This window comes from Mus musculus, chromosome 18, assembly GCF_000001635.26.
Source record: "Mus musculus strain C57BL/6J chromosome 18, GRCm38.p6 C57BL/6J".
In the NCBI taxonomy this organism is placed as follows: Eukaryota; Metazoa; Chordata; class Mammalia; order Rodentia; family Muridae; genus Mus; species Mus musculus.
The window spans coordinates 67,920,989-67,941,812 of NC_000084.6; the positions used below are offsets into that span (position 1 = coordinate 67,920,989).

General features: G+C 45.9%; 1 protein-coding gene across 8 annotated transcripts in view; it reads left to right on the top strand.

Annotated features, from left to right (window-relative positions):
* Nucleotides 1-11,285: 11,285 nt before the first annotated feature.
* Ldlrad4 (low density lipoprotein receptor class A domain containing 4) overlaps nucleotides 11,286-20,824 on the top strand; it is a 328,277-nt gene continuing 318,738 nt past the window's right edge. For 2 of the 8 annotated variants that reach the window (XM_030250537.1, XM_006526085.4), the window contains exon 1: nucleotides 11,286-12,400. The gene's annotated coding sequence lies outside the window, so the exon portion shown is untranslated. The other 6 variants (XM_030250538.1, XM_006526089.4, XM_030250536.1 and 3 more) reach the window with 5 other exon arrangements.

The following is a 20,824-nucleotide window of genomic DNA, read 5'->3' on the forward strand; positions in this document are numbered from 1 at the left end:
CCCTAAAACTGAAATAGCCTGATACAGGAACGCTAACTTTGGGACTCTATATACCCAGAGGGATGACTGACTTGGCTGGCAATTAGTCTGATTATATGTTTTTTTAAATGCTCTAAGGTGAATTATCAAATGATTCAGAATTACATGGCATGCAGTATCCAAAATTATGGCTCTGATGCATTTAGATTTACATTAAGGAAGTTTTCTTTCTTTTCAAACATCAATTTTTCCATTCATCCAATTTTTAAAAATTATTTTTTGTGTGTCAAGCACATTTCTCCAACTCAAATATGCCCAGGCAAATGAAAACACAGCTCAGTTAATATGAATATATGCTGTGCACCTTGATTGGGCAGATCTACCGCTACACTACCATCTTCCACATCTATGAGACCCCTTGGAAGTTGCGGTTTCTCCAGGCCATGTGCTCCTACTCTGCTTTCCTTCTTTCTCCTCTGCGTCCTCTCCCTCTTCCATTTTCTCCTCCTACCTTCTGCTCTACCTTCCTTCTTATCTGTCCAATCAGCAGCTCTCCTTTATTTTACAAATTAAGATGGGAAGCAGGTTTACAGGAAATCACCTGAGTGCTGACTCATTCCTCGTTCACAGCCACTCACAGGAGAACGGAATTAACATTAAATATAATTAGCTCCAGAGCTATCCACAACATTTCCCCCTTCTCTTTCTTCACTCCAGATCCTCCCATATGTCCTCTCCGCTCTCTTTCAGACTCTCGGTTTATTTTCATCACTCATGATTGCTTGCACATATGTATTTGCACATACACATATAGCTCCGAATCTAACCTGTTGAGTTGCTTGTATGTATGCTGTGTTACTTGTATATATGTTTTCAGGGCTAATCACTTGGCACTGGGCAACCAGTTGGTGTGCTCTCTCCCCTGGGGAGGACCACCTCTCTCTCTCTCCCAGATTTCCTCAATGGCCTGTAGTTCTGCGTGTAGGGTTGAGACTTTGTGGGCTCTTCCCTGTGTGACTTGACATGTCATCCTTGTTCAGCTTACATTTGGACAGTCCTGCTGGTGAGACTTTACAGGTGTGGCTTCTGATGTTACTAGGGGACGCAACCTCACAGCAAACTCCCTGATCTTACACTCTTTCCACCCTCTCTTCCACAATGTTCCCTGAGCTAAACTTAGGTGTGGGTAGAAGCATTTTTGTGGATCTAGCCATTGGAACTGGGCTTACAACTCTGAATATTGATTGATTGTAGTTTTCTGTAGTGGTCTCTTTGTTGTAAAGAGAAATTTCCTTGATAAGAAGTGAAGCCCACACTTACCTATGGGCATAAGAAAAAATGTTTATAGATACTTGTTAAGGTTTAGTAAGTTGTAGATCTAGATTCTCCTCCAATAATCATGATTTCACTAGCACTGATTAGTTAGCTAGGTGTCCAGTTACCAGACACAGTAGCCCTCTTGTTGGGCCGCAAGTAAGTCTGGTGAGTGCCTGACACATGCACAGACCAGAAGAAGGCATTGGATCCCCTAGAATTGGAGTTACTGATAGTTGTGAGCTGTCACATGAGTGCTGGGATTTGAACCTCGAAGTCTCCTGGCGTAGTAGCCAGTGCCCTTAACTGCTGAGCCATCTATCCAGGTGCCCATTCCCCATCCCCAACCCCTTTTGACAGGGTCTCTCTACAAAGTTTTGGCTGTCCTGGAACTCATTGTGTAGATCGGGCTGGCTTTGAACTCACAGAGATCTGCCTGCCTCTGCCTTCCTCTGAGTTGAGGTATTAAAGGTGTGTGTCGCCATGCCTGGTTCAATTTTTTTTTTTTCAAAAGAAAAATTAAGGATATATAGAGATGTTCAATGGTTGAGGGTGCACACTGCTTCTGTGGAAGACCCAAGTTGTTTTCTCAGTGTTCAAGTCCTTGTAACTCCAGCTCTAGGACACCTGGCGCCTTCGGTTGGCTTGCTACTGCACGAATGCATACAACCATGCATCCGCAGCTAGTTAAAAACAATAAAAAACAAGAACACGAGTCTTGTTCTCATTTGCTGGTGATATAGGTGCTGTTACGCTTTTATTTCACATCACATTTCTTTTTTTTCTTTTTTCTTTAATATTTTTTATTACATATTTTCCTCAATTACATTTCCAATGCTATCCCAAAAGTCCCCCATACCCTCCCCCCAACTTCCCTACCCACCCATTCCCATTTTTTTGGCCCTGGCGTTCCCCTGTACTGGGGCATATACAGTTTGCGTGACCAATGGGCCTCTCTTTCCAGTGATGGCCTACTAGGCCATCTTTTGATACATATGCAGCTAGAGTCAAGAGCTCCGCGGGGTACTGGTTAGTTCATAATGTTGTTCCACCTATAGGGTTGCAAGATCCCTTTAGCTCCTTGGGTACTTTCTCTAGCTCCTCCATTGGGAGCCCTGTGATCCATCCAATAGCTGACTGTGAGCATCCACTTCTGTGTTTGCTAGGCCCCGGCATAGTCTCACAAGAGACAGCTACATCTGGGTCCTTTCGATAAAATCTTGCTAGTGTATGCAATGGTCACATCACATTTCATAATTTAGAAAAGGTATAAGGAACAGTGGGCCCCGGAAGTTTTGGACGTTTAGCATTGGTCTTTGTTGCCCAGTGAACTGCACTGTGGGGTTATCAGTGGTCTGCCTTCTTTCATTAGCACAGGCTGATGCTGGCAGGGGAGGGTCATTTTATGAGGCCAGGTGGGGGTTCCAAAGCTGACTGCCACACCCCATGACCCTGCACTGCCAGGTAACCAACCAGGGCCCTACACTGCCAGGTAACCAACCAGCCACTTGCACTCCATTGCAACCTTCTGGTGGACTCTTATCTATAGTCAAACAGCATCCACGTAGATCTAGGAGCTTCTATCTCTTTTAGAATAGTATTTCATTTTGTGCCCACAAGCCTTCTGGGCACAGCCCATTCAGACCTCCCACGTCCTGACCTCTGGCATTCACGAAATTTTCTCTTCTTTTTTCCCCTGCGCATCTCCTTGCTGTCTTCATAGCTCCGCCTTTCCCGGAATGTCACACTTGGAGCTGCACAGACACAGCCTGCTAGATTCTGTCCTTTCACTTAGTGATGTTTCTCTCTCGGTCTCTGTATTCTGTTTTCCTATGCAATATAGTTTAGGTCCCATTTACCTATGAATCCTGGCCGCTTCCAGGATTTTTTTGTTTTTTTTTTTTTTGTTTTTTTTTTTGGGCAATTACGAATAAAGCTACTGTAAGCCCTCGGATGCTTTGGGTAAAAATCGAGAAGCAGATGCAGGGTCATAGGGTAAGAGCAGTTTCGTTTTAAAAGTTGTTTATACAAGTTTCACTTGATTACCATTTGTCCATGTGCCTTTCCCTTAGTAGTGGGGTCACTTCGTCCTCACAGTGTCAACGTTTCTCCCTAAAATTTTACAAGGACACAAATACTAACAATATTTCAAGATTACCCTAATTCTCTTTATGTTGTTTATATAACTTGGAGATTGCTAATATCGGTTTAGTAAAAATTGTTAACTCCCATCTGGAATTAAGTATGGGTTCATAATTTTTTATGGACTTGTTTGCCAGTGTATTAAAATGGGCATATTCTTTTCTGGTATACAGTTTGGTTAGAACGAACTCTTTGTTTTATTTAGCAATAAATCGCAGTATACAGAACATTCTCTGCCAGTCACGGATATACTAGGCTCATCTTGATGGTCACTACCCTTAATGTAGCATCAGTGACTTTCCAAGAATTCCTGACCTTTGTAGAGAGACAAATATTGAGCAGATGCAGAGAGAGCTCTGGATCCCACCATCTGGTGACCAACCAGGCTCAACCCTGCTTCTGAGCCAGTGAGACTGGGATGTTCAGGGTAGGGTGGCAGGTGTCCTGCATGTTCTCTGTGAGGATAGGAACTGACTTTAAGGAAGCCCAGTTAAGAAACTAAGTCCTAAAGATTTCTGGTGTCCTGATAGGTTTAGACTCTTATGAAAGAGTCTATGGGAGTGCCCTTGGCCCTCTAGGAGTGAAGGTGCAGCAAGATAGCTCGAGCTTTGAAACAAGAATATGCCAACCTGTCTGCAGGGAGGAGACTAGAGCCACTGGAGGTACCCACGGGGAGGTCCAAGCTGAGAATCAAACCCAGTGGAGATTGGCCGAGCAGGAATAGGGGTGGAAAGATGGAAACTTTCTTTAACACCTGGCTTTAGGGACTGGTAAAGAGCTTGCTATGCCAACATGGCACCTGGGTTGGATTGCCTGAACTTATGTAAAAATGCTAGACCTTGTGCACATGCTTATAATGCCAGCATTGGGGATGTGGAGACAGATGGGGGGCCTTGGTGGTTACTGGCCTGTCACTTGGGGAACTCTAGGCCTGTGACACTGTCTCAAAAAACAAAATAAAACAAAAACAAAGCAACAAAAACAGAAAAGTGAGTGGCACCCGAGAAACCCCTGAGAGTAACTTCTTGTGTACATACACAAACACACACTACCCACCACAACCACACACACACACAACACACACACCATATACATATAAGCATGCATGGGCACACATACACCAATCACAAGAAAACCTCAAACCTATTTGAAGCCTCGGCTAGCATCTTGTAATTCACACACACACACACACACACACACACACACAGAGAGAGAGAGAGAGAGAGGGAGAGAGAGAGAGAGAGAGAGAGAGAGAGAGAGAGAGAGAGAGAGAGAGAAAGGGAGAGAGAGAGAGAGGGAGGGAGGGAGAGAGAGAGAGAGAGAGAGAGAGAGAGAGAGAGAGAGAGAGAGAGAATGCCAGAGCCAAGACATTTTCTTCCAGCCTCAGTTGTTTAAGGGGTGCCTTGACATTCTAAAAACTAAATGTTTTCTTTACATCAATTGATCAGTCGTTACAGTGGGAATGGGCAAATGCCATGTCAACCCTGTGGAGGTCAGAGGCCAACTTTGTGGAGGTGGTTCTTTCCTTCTGCCTTTATGTGGGTTCTGGGTAGTAGCTTGGATCACTGGTCCTATGTGGCAGTTACCCACTGAGCCATCTGGCCAGCCCCGTGCCTTGGTTTTTGTGAACAACAAGAACAAAAAATCCTAAAGATGGACTTTGGGCTTTCAGTGGCTAGAGGTGAAGGTTGACTCCCGAGATGAATCATGGAAATGTTTGCATAAACAAAGCTGCCATGTCCACCAAGGTGAGACACCTGTATAAAGAGTAGTATCCAGTCATGACATTGTGCCAACTGTGAGGGGTCATGGTATAAAGAGGGGCTGGTCAGCTGTAAGTGTTCAGAGGACAATGGCGAGAATGACAGAGATGGGAAGTGCATGGAGAGAGGCTGGCAAAGCTGTGGCTGGCAGGCTTAGAAAAGCTGGAGGACCCAAATGACAGACGATTGCAGCTTCTCTGCCTGTACAGAACAGCAAGCCAAGTTCCTAGGAACCACACCAAAACCCAGGCCTTGGCTCAATGTCTGATCAAACTCCCCAAACTCAATAAGGTTTCCTAGTGGCCGGGGTTGCTCTTGGAAAGGTGTTTGAGGACGTTGAAAACCCACTGGATAAGAATGTAATTACACACATTTCTGAGAGTGGCTTACCCTCTTGGACAACACTCTGGAAATTCTAACATTGATGAAAACAGAGCTATCAGCTTGAGCCTCAGTGGAGAAGCACGGTCAGCTGAGGACAAATTGCCTATTTAACAATTTTGGCCTGAACAAGATTTGGCCCTTGCAGAGCCAGGCAGTGGTGGCACACACTTTTAATCCCAGGCTCAAGGATCTCTGTGAGTTCAAGGCCAGCCTGGTCTACAAAATGAATTTCAGGATGGCCAGGGCTGTTACAAGGAATAGCTCTGTCTTGAAAAACATAACAAACTAACAACAACAAAAAAAAATTGGCCTTGCTTCTGAATGTATTTATTTCTCCTTCAGTGACTAAGTGAATTGAAGGGGGTTTGCTTAAACTCTAGTTGCTACAAGTCTCATGAAGAAGTAATGCACCTACATCTACATATTTAGGTAGTGACAGAGTTGAAGTTTCCGATTCCCAGTTTTCTCCTTTTTATTGCAGGCTCTGTTATAGTTTGAATCTGGAATGTTTCTCAGTGGCCTTTGTGTTAGGTTGCAACCATTGGCAGGTAAGAAATTTTGTGTGTGTGTGTGTGTGTGTGTGTGTGTGTGTGTGTGTGTGAGAGAGAGAGAGAGAGAGAGAGAGAGAGAGAGAGAGAAAGAGAGAGAGAGAGACTGAAGCTTTGCCTGTCAGGCGAATTGTGAACAGCCAATGTCTCTCCCCTACTCTTTGACTCCTGTCTGTCATGACATGAACAAAGTACTCTGCCACAAATTCCTATCACAATGTGTTGCCTCAGATCAGCCTGGAAACCCTGGAAACACCAGGTCAAATGATTATGGGCCATCTATAAAACTGTGAGTCAAGATAAACCTTCCGTCTTGTTAACTTGATTACCTCTGATATTTTGTTACGGTAACAGAAAGCTTAATCACATAAGGTCTTAAAAAGAACGGTGAGCTTCCTTAGGTGTTGTTTTCTGCATCTAGGGTCAACTTCTCACTACAAACGAATCAATCTCATTCTATCAGCAGGAGGAGGCCGGGGCTCTGGGAATCAATAGCAATTGATTTAGGAACTGGTTGAATGTCTTTATAGCTGACATCTTGTAGGTTACATATTTAGGGCTTTACCTTCTCTTCCTTTTCCTTTTGGGAGATGATTAGGAGGAGGGATGGAGGGAAGCACCGACTATCAAGGAGGCACAACAAAACATTTGTCTGGACAACATTTTTATATGCTAACTTATTTTATATTGGTCTTTATTGCTGAGTAAACGAGTTGCCACCAGGTCAGTGACCTAAGAGACCGTTACTCAGTGGTGAGCTCACGGCTTTGCAGAAGTCTGCCCTGGCTTGATTATCTGCTCAGTTTTTCCACCTTAGGCTGCAATCAAGGTACCTACTGGGGCCAAGGTCTTCTTAGAGGCATAGTTCTCGAGGATGACATGGGTGAGGTTCCTTTGAGCCATCGTTATGATGCTCATTAGGTGACACCTGAATTTTCTCCTAGATCCCACAGGCTGCCCTCATTCCTGCCGATGGCTTGCCCTTTGTCCTCAAAGGCTACACAGAAGAGCTACTCTGCTTTCAATAACTGTTATGTTGTCACTCTCTGGCCTCCCACCAGCCGGATATTTAAAGGCTCAGAAGAGTAATTCAGGTACCTCAAGGTCATGTGTAGCAATGTGGTTACTAACTGTGCCCTGATTCGTTGTGCCAGCTCCACTTATACATAAAAGGGTGTGCAGGTACAGGGCCAGTATCACTCCACGTTCACCCATGACCGTGCAGCCTCTCTGACTTCACAAACACATTCCTGTAGTTTCTTTCTTTCTTTCTTTTTTTCTTCTTCTCTTCATCCAGGCAGACAACTTGTTTTGTACTCTGAAACCTTAGATACAAGGCTTTTGGAGTGGGAGAAAGAAAACAGCTTGAGAGCCTTTCTCCCTGGCTTCCGGTCTGCAAAATCTTAGAGGAGCATTTGAGGATATACAGAAAAGGTAAAAACGTGTGGCCTTATTGGAGGAGGTGTGGCCTTGTTGGAGGAACTGTATAGGTGGGCTTTAAGCTCTTCTATGCTCAGGTTCTGTCCAGTGTGGATGAATATTCCTCCTGGCTGCCTTTGGATCAGTATATAGAACTCTTGACTCCTCCAGCACCATGTCTGCCTGCACAATGTCATGCTTCCCACCATGATGATAATGGACTGAGCCTTTGAAAGTGTAAGCCAGTCCTAATTAAAGATTTGCCTTTATAAGAGTTGCCTTGGTCATGGTATCTCTTCACAGCAATAAAACCCTAACTAAGACATTATTGTCCATCTGTCTCTGTCTCTGTCTCTGTCTGTCTTTGTCTCTGTCTCTTCTAGACTGTTGTAGGCATAATTCTAGTAAAAGCTCTGATAAACAAAAACATGTCAGTGTTCTGGCTTGGCAGTATGTGTCTCTCTGAATTTACACGAAATCTTAATTCCCACTGTGTCGATGATAAGAGGAAGAGTCATTGCAGAATCTGTTAGGACATGAGGACTTTGTTCTCATGAATAGTATTACTGTCCTTACAGAAGGCTGGAGGGAGCGAGCCAATTTCTTCTAGCCTTCTCTATTTTGTGAAGACAAAGAAGGTAGGTGTCATTTATGATGAACAGGCCATCAGTAGACATCAAATCTGCTGGTGCCTGGATCTTGAACCTTCAACCCTTCAGAACTATAAGAAATATATTTTTATTTATTTATTTTTTTTTAGTTTATAAGCTATGTAACCTTTGGGATTTTTGATATAATGGTGTTAGTAAACTATGATGCTCAGCCTATATATACATATGAGTAACACTGAGATATTGTTTGTTGGCACTTTCTACTTCACATTTTTATCCTAACTGACATATTAACTGATGGCCAACTTATAATTCAAAATTAAATTAAACACATGGTTCTTGAGTTTTGTGTCATAAAGCAGACACATCATGGAAACCCTGAGGGCGGAGTCTTTGACACAGACCTTAGACTTACATGTCTCCATCTTTTTAACTGGGACCAGGTAGAAGGAAAATTCAATGAAGCTTCCAAGGGAACTGCAAAGGACAGGTTGAGTAACATGGTGTTGGCATGGACCAGAAAGGAGATTTAACACCACGAGGAAGGCATAGTATTGGCACATGAGCTTCACCTATTGTCAGCACCAGCATTCATTCACAGCATACAAATGAGTCAATACCTCCTTTGTGGCAAGAGGGACAAGGTGACAGATATCTGGGGCTATAGTAGGGTGCTTGTGGTAGTTTTCCATTTCTTTGATGACAAAGTTGAGAAAATCAGTTGGAAAGGAGGTTATTTTTACCTCCAGGGTTCAGAGATTCAGGTCCAGTTGCTTTACATGTTGCTTTTTGCCTTGCTGGCACAGTGTACCCCATGGTAGCATGTGGTAGACGTGGCCTGGAAGCAAAGAGCAGTGGTTCTCAACCTTCCTAACTCTGTGCCCCTTCAACACAGTTTCTCTTGTTGTGGTGAAACTCCAACTGTAAAATTATTTCATTGCTACTTCGTAACTGTAATTTTGCTACTGTTACACATTGTAATATAAATATCTGATATGCAGGCTATCTGATGTGTGACACCCCAGAGGGATCTGGACACACAGGCTAAGAACCATCGGCAGAGAGTGATCAGAAGAGGCCAAGGACTCAATATCCCTTTCCAGGAGGCCAGAAGATGGTGCTGGATCCTCCCTGGGAACAGAGGTGCAGGCTGTTGTGAACCTCGGTGTGGTGTGGGTACTGGGAACTGAACTCAGGTCCTCGGTAAGGACAGTGAGTGCTCTAACCACTGAGCCATCTCCCCAGTGTTTTAACTCCTATCAATAACTATCATCTTTTTATACTTTGGAACATCATCTAAATCAAATCAATTCACATGTATTCTGTTTTTGACCCATCTTCTGTGAGTCAAGTAAATATTTGGGACATTTATCCGTGTTGTGTCTATCAGTGCTGCACTTAATCCTTGATTATATGAAAGTGCCTAAACCTACTTATCCTTCATGCACTTAGGACAGTGGGTCGTTTTCAGGTTTCCTTTTGCATTTTAACAAACTGACTGGTAAAACATTCCTTGCTTTTGTCTTTTCTTGGTCCTCTGCATTTGCTTCTCTTGAACTACCCTGAAGGAGGAGCTGCCTGGTATGTACATTCTAATACATTTATTTAACATTTAAAAGGGCAGGTTTTCTGGTGTGGTGGGTCCTTGGGAGGGCTGGTCAGAAACTGACCAATGCAGATGTGGATGCCTGGAGCCAACCATCAGACTGAGCTCAGGGACCCTGGTAAGGGAGCTGGCAGAAGGACTAGAGGAGCAGAGGGGGATTGCAACCCCATTGGAAGAATAACATTGGCTGGCCTGACCACCCAGTTCTCCCAGAGACTAGACCACCAACCAAGAAGTGTACCTGGAGGGACTTCAGATACATATGTAACAGAGGATGGCCTTGCCTGACAGCAATGGAAGGGGAGGCCCTTGGGAGGTTTGATGCACCACTGTAGGGGGCTGCTGGAGGGGTGGGGTAGGAGAGGGTGGGTGGGTGGGTGGGGGAGCACCCTTATATAGGCAAAGGGGAGGGAGGAGGGGGGATGTAGGATGGGGGAGTTAGTGGAGGGGTAACTGGGCAGTGGGATATCATTTGAGATGTAAACGAATGGAATGGTTAATTAAAATAAAACAAAATAAAATAAAAAATTAAACATACACGCTCACATAAAAGAAAGGTCAGGTTTTGAAAATTTATCTATTATGGTGAGCATTTTTTTTCACGAGTTCCATGAACGTTGGGCATGTTTTCACATGCTTATTGGCCATTTAGAACTCTTTACTGTTAAGTCTCTGTTACAGTAGCTCACCATTTTTTTTTTTTTAATCAGACACCCTCCCTTAAGGAGAACTATGCTTAGAGAGGCAGGCTCTCTCCAGTCTTCAGCTAAGACAGGAGATAAACACACAGCGACTTAACTCTGTCATAATTTGATCCGAAAAGCAGAACCTTTGTAAAAGATGGGGACTAGATTTACTGAGGGAGGTAGAGGCTGGCTGGTGGGATAAAGTTGGAAGTGAAGTTGGTTTGGTGGGGGGCATGCAGTGTGGAGCTACAAGGAGAGACGAACCTAGGTTGCCTTTTGTCCATTTAACAGGAATCCAAGCCCCGCCCCGTCCCCCTTTACGTTGCTCCTCTTTTAGCTGGGACCTGAGCGGCTGCGAGCCAGAACAGTGCCTGGTGGAGCAAGCTGCCTTGGTTGTTGCCTGGGATGAGCTCAACAGAGCTGGATGTAAAAGCTGCTGAAGGTAGGTGGCAGCATAGTATGTGGATTCGACACCCGGTGCTGATGGGGCCGGTTAGCAACGCTAAACCTTTATCTTTGGGGATGGGGGCACATCACCAAATGTTTCACAGCCTCAACATCATCTGTAGAGTGAAGAATGGCTCACTGTTTTTGTGAGGATTAAGTAAAAGCAATCTGTGAGAAACGCTCATCGCATGCTTGTCCATTGTGGCAGTTCACATGCAAACATGGGTCGCTATGATGGCTGAGTAGAACTGAAGACTTAAGAAAAACTGAATGAAGATAATATTCCACTAGCGGAAAGGTCGATGATAAATTAACTGCACGTTTCAAAATATTCATCTCTCTGGTATCATAAAAGTATGAGCTGGGAATGGTGTGTGTGTTAAAAACTGTTACCCTTTTAATAATTTCCATCTCTGTTAAACCAAACCTGAAACTTGGGTTCATGTATCTTGACGGTCTGCAGGGAGGATAATTTCGGCGGAGGAGAACTCAACTCTCTAATTGTGTTGGCTGCAATAAAATTGGCAGTGGCAGCAATCTCCATCAAACATGGCTGGGTAGACCAGAGTCAGTGCTCATACTTCCGGAGAACCGATGACCTATTTATTGTCTGCATTCAGTGTAGGTCCTGTCCAGGAGTTTTGTAGAACTTGGAGGTCTTTCTTCAAGGGCAAAGGGTCATAGCTCCAGGAGAAAGGATCTACTCCACTGTCCAGTCCAGACCCATTTCCCTAGAAGAGGGCGTGATACCAGGGGAGTCCAGAGGATTCTTTCCAGCCTGGAGGAGGGGGCTCCCCAGACGTTTAACCCTTCCCACTAACTGTCCTGTGGTCCTACTGTGTGCCTGAGAACAGAGGATCAAGTTCTGCTGCAGGCAGGCATTCACAGCCAGGGAAGCAGTAGATGCCCACCCACTCCTCAAACCTCCTGTGGCCTACCCTACCCGCAGCGAGCGCTTGTCTCACGCCCCAGTTCCAAGCTCTTTACAGGGCTCAGGGTACCGGGTGTGCTGCGACCTCCCCTCTCTCCTCCTGGGAGCCCCGGACCCGCAGCCTGGGGGTGGGGTGTGTGCACCTGGGCGGGGCCGCATCCCCCGGCGGCGCCCCCCGCCCCCGCCGTCTGGCCGCACGCCGGGTCCTCGCCGCAGAGCCGGGGGAGGAGCGGCCGAGGCTGAGTTGAGACAGACCCGGCCTCTGCGCGGTGGCGGGACTCGGGGCCCCAGCCCGACAGCACCGGCGCTCTCCCTCCCTCCTTCCCGTCAGCCGGAGGGGATCCCCAGCTAGCCGGGGAGGAGCTGCGGCCGCCGCCAGACAGGCTGCAAGTCCCGAGAAGGCGAAAGGGGGGCGGGGAGCTCCGAGAGCCCGGTGGCAGGTCCCTCTTAAAGAGCTACGCCGCGCCGTGTCGCGCCACCCGGAGCGCTGCCCCTCCCCCGCAGCCCACTGGGCCGGTGGCCGAACTGCGCGGTGGGCGGTCCCGCTCGCCCATCCAGGGGCTGCGGCAGGTGAGTGCCGCCCGCCGCGATCTCCGCGTCTGGCCGGAGTTCACCTCTGAGCTGGAGCGGGCGGGGGAGGGGTGGCGGGGGACGGGCCGGGATGCCCGCCAGACTGCGCGGGCGGCCAGTGCTCTCCCCGTCCCCGCGTCCCCGAGACCCACGCTCCAGGTCTGTGAGGTTGTGTTGCGGGTGGGCGCGGAGGGCTGCCTGGGCGCCTGCCCATCCTCCGAGAGAGCGTTGGCTGGCTGGAGTCTTGCCCACCGACCGGGACCTGGTGCTCTAGAGTGTCCCGCTGTATAGTGGCTTCATCCTGCAGCACCCAGCGCCCGGGTGGGCTCAAGGGTGCTTGTCCCAAGCGGTGGCACTTCTAGGCCTGCATGCAAGCTACGGCAGTCTTGGGGGGCTGGAAGTCAGCAGCGAGAAGGCGGCGCGGGAGCGGCCCCAAGTCTGCACCGTAGGCTCCCCCTGCACCTTGCGCCTGGGCTCTCAGGCTCCAGGCTTCCCAGACCTCAGACCGTCTCCCCGGGTCCCCCCTCCCCACCCCCCCGCGCTTTGACGTCGGCCGCGGGCTGCCCGGGGCTCCTGGCATTGGCTGGCAAAGTCGATTGTCTGGGGCGGCTGCTGTTACACTTAGGCTGGGTCTCCGGGCCGGGAGGAAGCAGGCGTGTGTTGAATTTCTCTTTGACCCTCACGGTGGAATAAACAGGAAGCGAAGAGCACCCAGCCGAAGGGCCCTGCACTTGCATTTGTTGTGGGCTCTGCGATCTATAGACTGAAGGAGGTTTCCCGGGACCCCTGCCCGGTGTGCCGTCTGGGCACGGCTGGGGGCGCGCCCTGTGAGTACGCTGCGGGAGACAGCAGGCTCTCTGTGCGTTAACTAGCTGCGGCGCCACAGAGAGCATTTGCTTGCTTGTTTTTAAACTTTTTTCTTTCTTCTTTCATTCTTTCTTTTTCTTTTCCTTTTCCTTTCCTTTCCTTTCCTTTCCTTTTCTTTTCTTTCTTTCTTTTTTTTTTTTTTTTAAATTGGTGGGTTCTCGGTGAGCAGAGAGGATTTAGGGCCAAAGGGACGCATGGTGGGTGGGCGTCATTCCAAGAGCCCGCACCAGGCGCGTCTGTTCCGGGTTACCTGGAGAGGCATCTCCTTGGCCAGTCAGGACAGTGAGAAACTCGTTAAAACAAGCGGGACTTCCTAGCTTCTGCCCCAGCACGGGAGTGACTGCTGAGTGTCAGTGGCTACATCAGTCAACATCATGTTTTGTTTTTCCACAGAGACTCTTAATGAGCTAGAGCGGATTATTTTGATTGGCTTTTTCTTTTCCTTGGAGTTTGTTTCCTTTGTTTTGTTTTCTAATTTTTTTTTTTTTTTTTTGCCATCTTGACATCCCCGAACTCCTCACTAAAAGTTAGAGTTGATTATGACTGTGATATTTATTAGTGACCTTTTCTGCATTGTGGGGTGTGAAGGGTAGAGATTGTGAACCCTACTGGATCTTCAAAGTAGAGTTCTGAAGTGGAGAGTTAGCTTTCAGTGGCTTTCCTAGCATGTTGAGACCTCTGGCTTTCCTTCCTAGCATCAGATACATTAAGTAAGGGCCTGGGCTGGGCTAGTACTGCCAGGCCCACCTTAGAATAGCTCTTTTTATTGGTTTTTATTGGGTGACCCCAAACCTTAACCCTTGTCTGTATCTACCCTGGGCCTTCAGGACAGTGTATTGGATTTCATAGAAGGTTCTATGAAGTGAACACACACCAAGCGAGGGCCTCATTTTGTATGGAAGAAGTTACAGTCTTCCTCTATAGTTTAAATTCAGCTTACTGGCATCATGAATCTGCCTTTGCACATTCTTTTTGGAATATAGAATCTGTGTTCAGTAGAGAAACAGTACCAAACTTGAGTCATTATGTGGACAATAATGGGTCTGAATATTACCTGTATATGAATTTTCTTATTTGCTTTCTGCCATCCCAGTGACAGCTTCATTCTTTAACAGATTAACTTTGCAATGAACGTAGAACACGGATAAGAATTAGATAGAGCTGGAACCTGTAAATGTCACAGATTTACTGAATGGTAGGTACCGTTCTTGTTAAAACAGAAAAACCTCTCTAGTTTCTTAGTTGTCCGCTCTTACCCCTGGACGAGATCGCCGCCCTTGTCTATGGCTCCAGTTCCTGTAAGTTTGCATTTGTGTTGGAAAGACTCTTGCCAGCAGGTATTTAAGGCCATCTCTTGAATCCTCCTGGGTGCTTGGTTTTCATGACCATGATCCTGCAGTGGAGTCCAGCCAGGGCCAGCTGCTTCTTACGGGATTTTGTGGGGATCTGTTGGCACATCATTTCAGGTTCAACAGTTTTTTTTCTTCACTCTTCTCATTAGAATATATACATCCACAGGCAAATGTTTCTTCTCACGCCCCCCAACGTTCCCCCCCCACCCCCCGCCCCCAACTTCGGATTGTTCCAAGAATAGTTCTCCTGTCAGGCATGTTTAGAGCAGGGACCTGTCTGCAGAGGTGTTTACAGTTTGGGGCTGTGCTGTAGTCTTGCTTGACTTAACAGCCTGGCAGAGAAGTCCTGTGGCTCATGGGTCACTTTCTGTTTTTTTTTTTTTATCCGGGTTGTTGGAGTTGATTCCTAGCCTGGCAGGAACGCAGAGGGGGAAGGATGACTTCTGTGCCCTGTGGGTAGTTTCTGGCTGGCTGGCAAGAAAAGACCCCAAACTCTGGATCCCAGTGCATGTCTCCCAGATTAAGTCAGTCACTTTATAGTGGTATCCAGGGTTGTCCTGTTACCATAAAAAGCCAAAGGTCATAGGATTCTGGGGGAGGAATACTTTCAAGTGTATAGACGAGTTAGATCTTTATAGAAATCCTGGTCATGTTTTCCCTCTTCTTTCTTCTGAATTTGGGCGTATGGAGCCTCTAGGATATGTGTCTCTTTTAGGGTCAGAATTGAAGGGAATGCTCAGAAAGTGACAGTGGTGAAAGGAGCATACATAGCATTGTAACCTGGAAAACATCAGAGATATTCAATGTTGTTCGTGTGGACACATGTATTACATGTTAATGGTGGCAAACTTGCAGTGTCCCTCTCTTCCCCCCTCCTTTCTTGGTCCCCCCCCCACCCCATCTCTCCTTGGCGTGCTCATTCCTTGCTTCTTCAGCATTCCCTTTTGTAGAAAAATCTCCCAGAAGGCACTATTTCTCTGATGTCAAAGTTACTTACCGCCAACATGGGCTGTTAGATGGGAAGTCCATCTTGACCTATATTATGAGGGCACAGGAGAAGTGAGTTTTAAAATAAGAAAATGGGGGCCTGGGAAGATGGCTCAGTCGGTAAGATGCTTGGTGTGCTAGTACAGGGACCTGAGTCAACATCTCTGGTACCCGTGTGGAAGCCAGTGTTGAAGGCACAGAGTTGGGCAGATACTCGGGACTTGCTAGCCAGCCAGTGTGGCTGAATCGGTGAACTCTAGATTCAGTGAGAGACCCTGACTCAAAACATACGGTGGAGAGAGATTGAAAAAAGACCTGATGTTGATGCACATGTATATGTACACACACACACACACATACACACACACACACAATCTCACCCAACACAAATAGGAATAGGAATCTGCATACTATTTGAATTTTATAACCCCAGCACCTGCCACTTTTTTGGTGTGTGTGTGTGTGTGCACGTGCTCATGTGTACATGTATGATGTACTACTTGTGTGCATGTTGGACAACAAGAGGAAACTAGCAACTGCCTGAACTGTTCCCAGATGTAGTTATATTGGGTTCAAATTTCCAATTAATAGTGAGTTTCCTCTGTTACAGGAAGACTGAGAATAATGTTTGTATTTGTTACATATCCATTTGATTTAAAGATAGTTTGCTTTTCATTGAATTTCCACTAAAAATGGTACTTTGACCTTTTTAGGCTTTTTTTTTTTTTTTTGAGGACTTCTCTCTCCACCAAGCTTGTTTTCCAGTTAGGTCTTGGAAATTATGAAGGATGTAGCTGTAATTTCTCCCTTGATTGGCAGCCGAGAGCTTTCCTGGACAAAAATAAGGCTCTTCTGTGCCAAATGGTTGACTTTTCTAGAATAAAAACTCTAAAGGGTCTGCAAAAAGTCTTCTGGTTAATATATTGGCATTCCCAGAACCCACTAAAACCCTGCCAGCCTGCCAGCATTCACTTAATGAGGGCGCAGAATGTCTGGCTCAAATTCCCATGAGTGGAACGAGGTGGGGGCTGGATGTCCACACCCTTTATTAATTTTTAATGACTGTATTTTTGTTTTGCAGAGTTTGCTTCAGTACCCCAGTAGCCTCACAGCTGACCCCACATCACCCCCACCCCATTCATTTACTTACTTGCTATAGGAAAACAGCGAAGTGCTTGAGATGGCCGGCAGATCACATGTGACTGCACAAGTTCTTTCGCTGCTGTTTTTTTTTTTTCTTCTTCTTCTCTCTCTCTCTTCCTTAGTTTTTGGAAAAGGAAGAGAGAGAGAGAAAAAAGAAACAGGAAAGATGACAACTTTTAAAGAGGAACGATATTTTGTTGTCTGCTGGGAAAAGAGACGCCTTTATGGAACTTTTAGGTTTGTCAGACAGTTTATAGGACAGTGCAAGTTGGTGCCTGCCAAGCCCCAGACAGATTGTTAATGTTCCATGACAGGGATAAATAAATTACTGCTGTCTGCAACACGCTTGTGCTGCAAGCCCACTGAGCAGCCCAGCTGCCTGTGTGCTTTTCTTGGGGGCCTGGTGGAAGTATAACTGCACAGAAGGCCTCAGCCTGCTGCCTACAGGACTGGACCTGGTTTAAAGGGGAAAAGGGTGTGTCTCACACTTTTATTTTGGGCTTTATGGTAGAATCCATTTACCAAATATCTGTTCCCCACCTCCCTTATTATATTATTATTATTATTATTATTTATTATTATTTTTTTTAACTAGATCCCTGGCGTCTGTCTCCATTTTGGTCTTCTTCTGGTCCATACCCACGGTCCTCCTCCTGGGAAAGGGATACATTTGTATCTGCTAAGAGCCTGAGGTCTTCTACAGTGGAGCTCCGTTTACACTGGTGTTCTCTGTGCAGTGGCTGAGTGTGTGCTGCCCGGGAGGGGGGCTGGGTGGCACTCCTTGGGCATAATGTACTTTCACCATGGCAGTTTGGCAACTCAGCTGGCAGAGTGACAGGTGTAATGGTTGCTCTAGTTAGTGGACACACTGCTCATATTACAAAGCCACCTCATCTGCGGAGCCCTGGCCAAGTGATTTGCAATTCTCCTTGCAGATAGGACTCTGGGCCTGGCTTATTAAGTGACATTAAGGTCAGGAATCGGGTGGGTGTGAGAAACATGTGTGTGCCCTTCGCCTCGCTGTTTCTAAGTGCCCTGCAGCGACTGACTCTTCAAAGCCTTCCTTGGAAAAGGAAATAACCCATCCCATCCCACCCCCTCTGGCTGGCCCTTCCTTCTCATAGGGTGTGGTGGGGGATCCTTTGGTGTGTGTGGACTTCCTGCCCTTGGGGTTTGCAGAATGTTAGGCTTGCTGCCAACTGTGCTGGTTCCTGTGTGCTTGACGGCCACTGCTCTCCAGATATAGGCAGTTGCTGGGACAGGCACAACTCAGTATTGTTTTTATTGCCTGTGCCCCGGGGACTGGTAACCTGTGTGTAGAGTTAGGGCAGCCATTTCTGTAGTATAAGTTCACTGTCTAAGGCCAAAGCCCGAGGGCTCCTTGAACCTGGCCAGACCTGCATGGACCCTGGCACTTGGTCAGATCGCTATGGCCGGAATTTCACTTATGGGCATGTGTTCTCTGCTGGGTTCTCTTCTTAAGTGCTGTGCATCTATCTATAAGCTAATATAATCTCCAGAGCAGCTCTGTGACAGACACAGCTGAGTTGTATGGATGCAAGTCAAAAAGTTATCCAACGTCATATAAAGCAGTGGAGACCTGAACAGCTTGGACCCACGGGGCTAAGCGATCTGTGGCTTTGACACTTTGGAAAAGGGCTACCCAGGCAGGCATGCATTCGCCAGCAGAGGCCATAAGAGTTGGAGAAGGAATGCCCCGCCATTTCTCTGCTGGTCTCTGGGTAGGCCAATTGCAGTGGGATTCTCGATTGCTAGCATGCCCAGGGTCCTCCTGTCCGCTCCCCAACTTCCGTGTTTTCTTAGTAGCCTCCTTGTTCTGATTCTGCTCTCTGCTGCTGTCTGGGCTCTCGAGAGTGGCTCAGTTCTGAGAACAGGGCAAGCAGCGGCTTTGTGTTTGCTACATTGTAACTTCAGTTCCTTGACAGGAAGGCACAAGCCCCCTAGCTAGTACTTTTTTTATACCCTTCAGAACTATGTACCTTCCTCTTTCCATAGTGGTCTGGAGGAACTTGACTGCCCACTTAGGGATAAAACAGGCTCACAGAAGGGCAAGTGGGGCTAAGGGGAGGCTGTTTATGTAGAAGTGTCTATTTATGTAGAAGAATCATGGAGTACCATACTTTTCCCTTTGGCTTACATTTGAAGAAACTTGCAGTGAAGATTCTGGACTGGGCACCACAGGGCATCAATCAATTAGCCACACACAGAGAGATGTGTATACACCCTGTAAATACTTAAGCTTACAAGGGATGTGCATATAAAATTGGGCCTGATTGAACAGCCCTTGCTGTGTTTGGAAGCATTCTCATGACCACGGAAAGGACAGGCGGGCTCTAAGGTCAATATTCAGCAGGCGTTTCCTTGAGTCTGGTGCATGGAATACGTGCCAGCTCCTATACGATGTGCACCTTGGCACCCACTCATTGCCATGCATGTTGGAGCTTCTGTCGTGTTGGTCCACAGGCTGGTCTCGAAGGTTCCGGGTGGGGAGAGAGCTCTCTCAGTGACTATCTTGGTCTAGCCTCCGTCTTCCTTATATCCGTAACACTGTGAGTACCTAGAACTTGAGCCTGTCCTAGAGTAGCTGAATCTGTCAGTATCTGGGTAGAAATAAGATTTTTCCCTCTCAGTTCATTTGCTCCTGAAAATAGAAAATACAGAAAAAGAGAAGAAAAATAAAATTGGCTGAAATTGCCTACCATTCTACCATCTTTAGAGTTGACCAGTATAAACAGTTTAGTCGATTCTGTTCAGTTTATTAACTTAGTATAAACTTATAGAGAGAGTTTTATTGATCGATTGCAAAAATCATATGTCAAATTTGCATATCCTTTTCTTTCAAAACATTGTACTCAATCAGGAACATTTAAAAATGTGATTTAAATATCGTCCCAAAATATTTCTGCATTTTTAATGAGCATTGTCTATAGTATTCATCTTTATGAATCTTTAGAAAATTATTATTAATATTGTATATGGGTGTCCGTGTGTGAGTATGTTCCCATGTGTGCAGGTACCCTTGGAGGCTAAAAGAAAGTTATAGATAATTCCTTCAAGATGGAGTGACAGGAAGTTGTGAGCCAACCCACTTGGGTGTTGGAAACTGAACTCAAGGTCCGTTGCAGAGGAGAAATTGCTCTTACCTGCTGAGCCCCACCTCTAGCCCCTTCTCTCTGGTTTTGTTGTTATTTTAAAAGAACTCTGTTAGGGCACCGAGACTGATACTAGTCTTCTCCATTATAAATAATATTTTACTGAAAAACTATTAAAAGAAAATCTCAGTAGCTCAGGCTGGCCTTGAACTTAACTATTGTAGGCCAGGTTGGGCTTAGATTCATGGAAATCCTCCTGCCTCAGCCTCCTGAGTGCTGGGATTATAGGTACGAGCTACTACAGCTGCCTTAAACATTTCTGTAATACATATAGATGTTGAGTAGTTTTCTGAAGGAGAGTCAATGGATAATGAGACTTTTTTCGAGTCTTCCAAAAGTTGGCCAGTTGGTTCTCAGAAAGGGTGGGGCAGCTCACACCCCCAAAGATGCAGGAGCTACAGGGTGACTGTGCTATGTTGACATCGACCATCAGTGTCAACATCTTTGGATGCTTGTTAGTAGAATAATATGAGTTTAATGTTTCTATTCCTTGTTCTTACTGTTAAAGATCTTGGTTTATATCATTTGAGTTAAAGGTGGAAAACCGACTATTTATTATAATTGTTTTTTTGGGGGGGTTAAATTTTTTTATTAAACTAATAAAATTTATTTTAAAATATATAACTCAGTATTGACATATTTTAAGTCATCAAAATAATTTATAATAGTTAAATGCCTCTTAAATATGCATGCTATCTTCTGAAGCTAAGAGTAATATGCACTCAACCACTTTTAAAAATCTATTTGGAACATTAAACATGATAGAAGTAGAAAAAAATCTCTTATAAAGTCCTCTATGAAAGGAAATTGTAACAGGTTCCTGATTAGACAGAAACCGTTCCATCTCCAAGAGAGAATATGCAGCATAATTGTGGCTTCATAGGATGAATTGGGTAGTGTTC